The following is a 5,648-nucleotide window of genomic DNA, read 5'->3' as shown; positions in this document are numbered from 1 at the left end:
GGGATATTATGGCTACAAACCAAAACCAATTCTGTACTACTTGCTCCTGTTCTTAGCCATGACATGCTTGTGAATCTTTCTAGAAGCTCTGTCTCACCACAAAGCCAGCTAAATACCTTCTTGTCTGCTCTAAGAGAAAAAGGTGAGGTGCTATGGAGTGACCAATGTGCCAAAGCCTTTTTTTTTTTTTTTTGGTTTTTTGAGACAGGGTTTCTCTGTATAGCCAGGCTGGCCTCAAACTCAGAAATTCACCTGCGTCTGCCTCTGCTGAGATTAAAGGCGTGCACCACCACTGCCTGGCACCAAAGACTTTTGAGTGAGTGGTTAGGAAATCACTTTTAAAGAGTTGGGCCTTGAGAAGAGTCTCAGATGACCTTGTAAATGATTGCATACATGATAGAGGAACAGCTGACTATTTAGATATTATGAGATATTTACAGATTCAATTTTATTTAGCCCACATTTCAAAGAGCAACACTGTGCCTGGTACACAGATATGGTTTTGTGGGAAGGCCAGAGCCAAATTTGTAGCTATGTGAGTGTGAGTCTAAAGTTTGTGCCTTTTCAACCAAACCACATTATGTTCTATAAATTTAGATGAGCCATGGGCTTCAGTCTTGGGCACTGGTGAAAGGTGACAAAAATCAAGGATAGGAATCACACACCATTTCTTACCTAATCTGAAACTCCCCCATGATTGTAACTGGAAAGTAGACCTTTGTGGGAAATTTTGAGTGAGGGGAGAAAGAAACATGGTTTATTGGCTCAGGAAATTTTATACGTGACCTTCTATACCTCCAGGGGCATGTATACCAGGAGATAAATGACACTTTTCTGTTTATCTTAGTGCGAATAGCCTATTAGTATACTGGAGGCTTTGTCCTAGGTAGGCAGGCCATCATGTTGTAACAGAACAGGTCCCATATACTGCCCATTCTGGCAGGTCTGTGACTTCTTTTCTTTTCTTTTCTTTTCTTTTCTTTTCTTTTCTTTTCTTTTCTTTTCTTTATTAGATATTTTCTTCATTTACATTTCAAATGCTATCCCAAAAACCCCCTATACACTCCCCTGCCCTGCTCCCCAATCCACCCACTCCTACTTCCCGGCCCTGGCATTCCCTTGTACTGGGGCTTATGAACTTCCAAGACCAAGGGCCTCTCCTCCCATTGATGGCTGACTAGGCCATCCTCTGCCTTCTTGGTATTAGTTTGGCTCTGGATAGCTTTCTATATCTTCTTTGGGTTTAGAATGAACCTGGAAGGAATGAGGGATTAATAGCTAGACAGACCACACTAACAGGGGACCGAAGCCCTGGTTTTCTTCCAAAGTATACGGTATATTTACTGATGATCTCTGACACAGAATGTAGATAGCAGGGAACCAGGGTCCCTTGACTTGGCAAGGACTGTGGCCAACAGAAGAAACAGGAATCCCTGAGATTTACTGTGCCCAGACCCAGCAGGGTCCAGCAGAAACTTTGACATCTTGATTGTGTTCTTACTCAGTCACCCACAGCTAATGCATCTTCCTGGCAAAGCAGGTGTCTTCCATAAGGAGCACCATGGGGCAGATTGTTATCATAAGAGCCTGCCAAAGTCTGCTCTAAATTGTCCCTGGACCAGTTATAATAAACCAAATAGCTACAAATAGACACCAATTTGCAGAAATGTGAGCTGTACAAAGTATGCCTTCGGCTTCAGGATGAGAGGAGAGTATGTGGTTGAATATCAGCTTTGTAGGGAAGGAGCTTCAGGTTATCACGTGGCACTGCAGTGGACTCCACTCTGAAATGGCAAATTGCTCCAACCTTTGTGTTTTCTTGAGTTTGTCTGTATCCTGTCCCACTAGGTGTGCACTTTTAAGCTGGCTGACTTCAATCTTGGGATACTTGGGCCTTTGAGAGAGAAAGCCCTTGAGTTCCAGTTTGAGCAGGGTACAGTGATGGGATGCAATATGATTTTTTTTTCTTGTCTTGCATCATGGCCATACAGAGGGAACTGAAACTCAAGATCCCCTTGAAAGAGTGGAGTGAGTATGGTCATTGTCACACAGTGTCACTCTGCATAGGCCAGTCCTTAGAATTAAGACTCTATTCTGGATCTTGGGGGAAAAAACACAGTAAAATCTATCAGTTGTCTAGATGCTAGAAATTTAGTAAGCCAGGTATGAGGACACTCTACTTCACTCACTAGCAATTCACTGACAATACATGCCATGCGACTCAGTCACTTTGGTGGACAACTTCTGAAGGTCAAAATGGAGGGCTGGGAAATTAATTCCTTGTTCTTTTTCTCCCATAAGTTAACATGCTTTCATGCCTTCCTGTAAAAAAAAAGCAAAAACAATTGTATTATTAAAAACAGTATTTTATGAAATTTAGAAAGAAAACAAAGCAGAGAAGAAATATTGCCCACAATCACACAATTGCAAAGACAAATAATAACAACACTTCAGCAAATTCCTTTTCAGTGTTCACTGGCCCACTTGTTGGCAATTAATTTTTACCCATATTTGATTTTACATAATGTGTTATTACTATCTCTTTATAAATAACTTTAGAGACTACAAATATTGCAACAGATGGGGACAATATAAACTTTTTTTGCAATTACTGAGCACATAGTTTTAAATATTAATTCTCACAAAGAAGTTACAATGCAATGAATGCCTGCAGACAAATATTTTCTTGGATTTAGAAATATTTCTTGATAGAGTTTTAAAAAGTACAATTACTGCATCAAAATGAATCAAATATACCTAGTATCCTTAAATTTTTTTCTGACTTTTTCAGAACTGTATATGCTTAAATTGTATACCATGGTGTTTAGTTCTTGCAGCTAATCTCCCTTTTGATACACATGTGGAAACATAACCAGTATCCGACAATTAACTAACTCTAGTCATAACTGCTCAGCAGGTCTCTGGAGTTATAATACAACTCTGTGTACTATTGCCTACTATTTTAACTGTCAACTTCTAATTTATTTAAATAAGTTTTATATTTACTTTGCTCACTCTAAAAGATCAAGCAAAAACTGTCTCTTGGCTCATGTAAAGGAAGTAAATGGAATGACTTCTCTCTTTATCTCTTTTTCCTTCCTTCTTCCCTTTCCCTTCCTTCCTTCTTCCCGTTCCCTTCCCTTCCTTCCTTCCTTCCTTCCTTCCTTCCTTCCTTCCTTCCTTCCTTCCTTCCTTCCTTCATCCTTCCTTCCTTCCATCCTTCCTCTCTTTCTTTTTAGCCAAAGAAATCAATAAACTTAAAAAAAAAACCCTTTTCTCTCATTCTCTGTGAATGTCATATCATGCATCCCAATCCCCTCCTGTCCCCTGTACCCATCCTCCCCCTTGCTATTTTCCTCCAAACAGAGGGAGAAAAATCACATGCAAGTTGTGCTTCACAGTGTGTACCCTCTGCTTATACTTTGCTTGTAAATGTTCACCCATTTCCAATGACTCCTTGCTCTAGTGTGAAGCCTCTGGTTTCTGCTACTCCATCAATACTGGAACCTCACACGGACTCATCTCAGATATACTGTTGCTGCCCTGTGTCATGGAAATCTATAGGACTGGCCCCTTCCTGCACTCCAGCAGTTCACTGATAGGGTAGATGTTGGAGTGAGCCAACTAAAAGCCCTGAATGTGGGCCTGAGAGGCATGTGAGTTGGTCTGACTCACAGATGTCTTTCTTATCAGCAACCCCTGTGCAACAACACCCCTCCCCCCCGCATGTCCAGGTCAACTCTGCTGTGCTGTGTAGGTGAGGTTCAGGGCTCTCCTGAGTGATGCAGCAGATGAGGGTCAGGGTTAACTCTCTTGCTTTCATGACCCCTGGGCCAGCTGTCCTACCTGCCATTGGTGGCAAGTGGTAAGGGTAGGGGAGGGCATGTCTACCTTGCCCACGATGCTGCATGGCAGACAAGTTGAACCACTAGCTCTCCCATGCTAATACCCTCTAGACCGGCTCACCTGCAATCTCTGTATTCAGGGCTAGCTCTACTACACTGCCAGGTGAGGTTCAGAGTCCTCTTTTAAGTGTTATAGAAGGTGAGGGGGAGGGCTAGCTCTCCTGCCTGCTGTAGGTGGCAAGGGGTTGAGGGGGCATCTCTTCTTCACCCATGTCATTGCATGTCAGACAGATCTCCTACACTCATGTCCCTAGGGACAGCTCTAGTGTACCTGGTCTGAAACCAGGGTCAGCTCTACTGTACTTACCAGGTGGGGTACGGGGCCTGATCTCCTGAGTGCTGGAGCTGGTGAGGGGCAGAACCAGCTCTCCTGCTCTCATGATTCCAGGCCTGGTCCTTCCCAGGCATGTCTAAATGGCTCCTTGTGTCTAAGGCTCATTCCCACCCAGGCCCAAGGTCCCAGGCAGGTTTTCTAGTCTCCAGCTTACTCCTTGTTCTGGAAGCCCATCTGGGCCTGTGTGGTCCTAGAGTGGTAGTTGTCTTGGACTCACTTTTTTTTTTTTTCAGGGAGTGTTACACCACTAATCAAATCATTCAGATGTTCGCAGGTCAGAACACTGAGCATGACATAGGCTTTCTCCTCTCTGCGGCCTACTGATGCAAATCTGATACCTGTAATACCTCTAGGGTCCAAACTTAGTCTCCTTGATGTAACAAAAAAGTGAGTGTGTATGTGTAGTGTGTGTGTGTGTGTGTGTGTGTGTGTGTGTGTCTGTATCTGTGCGTGTGTGATTCTAATTGTTTTGTGAAAGTGAATCCAAACAGAAACAATTACATTTTCCTAATTTTTGTACTTTACATTAAATGACCATAACCACAACCACAACAACCTTCACTAAGTGTACAAAATTTGATTTTCATGTTGGCAAATGTGCGAAATATTTACCAGCCTATTCCAGAGCACAGGACAAACATACTTGGTACCTGAGTGTGTTTGTGAGTCAGCAGCTCGGAGTAGCCGCCTTGTCTGATGGGGAACTGGTGCTGTACAAGAGTCTCTGACCTGTCACTCACAGACGGATGGAATTTGGAATGTCAAACAAATCGAACTTGGTACCCTGCAGATGGTATTCGGAATATACCCATCTCACCCGCAGTTATCCCAGCCTAGAAGAAGCTCACAGGAAAGAGTAGCATGAAGAATAGAAGTGTGAACATCAGTGTAAAGTAGCGCACACATGGTTGAGCTTTCACACCCAGCTAATTATGTGGCTGGTGTGCTGCTTAGGCTTTTGTCAACGTGACTCAAGACCGAGTCACTGGGAAGAAAGAACTGAATGTGAGAAGTTGCTCCCACATGATTGGCATGTAGGTATGTCTGTGACATATTTTTTTTTATTAATAAGTGGTACGAGAGGGCCTAGACCATTGGGGGCAGGGTCCCTCCTGGGCAGGTGGTCTCAGGTTGTGGAGCAAGCCTGTAAGCAGTGGTCCTCTATGGTTACTGATTCAGTTCCAGACTTGGCTTCCCTTGGTGATAAAGTACTACCTGGAAATGGCAAATGAATTAAGACCTTTCTTCTCCAAGTTGCTTTTGGTCAGTTTTTTATCATACTGACAGAGAAGCAAACGTTAAAGAAATTATAAAGCCTATAAATAAGGAATTAGAATAATATATTTAGTTCTTAGACCCTAAGGAAATTCTTTTAAAATAGGGCTAAACAGTGTATCTATTTACATAGT

At 42.8% G+C, this 5,648-nt stretch overlaps 1 non-coding gene across 1 annotated transcript; it reads right to left on the bottom strand.

Moving 5' to 3' along the window:
- Window positions 1-4,474: 4,474 nt before the first annotated feature.
- On the bottom strand, window positions 4,475-4,600 carry LOC115064620. The gene has a single exon (XR_003844450.1). It is a non-coding gene; the product is annotated as a small nucleolar RNA SNORA17 (small nucleolar RNA).
- Window positions 4,601-5,648: the final 1,048 nt, after the last annotated feature.

Source organism: Mus pahari, chromosome 8 (genome assembly GCF_900095145.1).
Source record: "Mus pahari chromosome 8, PAHARI_EIJ_v1.1, whole genome shotgun sequence".
NCBI classification, from domain to species: Eukaryota; Metazoa; Chordata; class Mammalia; order Rodentia; family Muridae; genus Mus; species Mus pahari.
The sequence above is the reverse complement of the archived record's forward strand: the minus strand, read 5'-3'. Positions and strand labels throughout refer to the sequence as shown.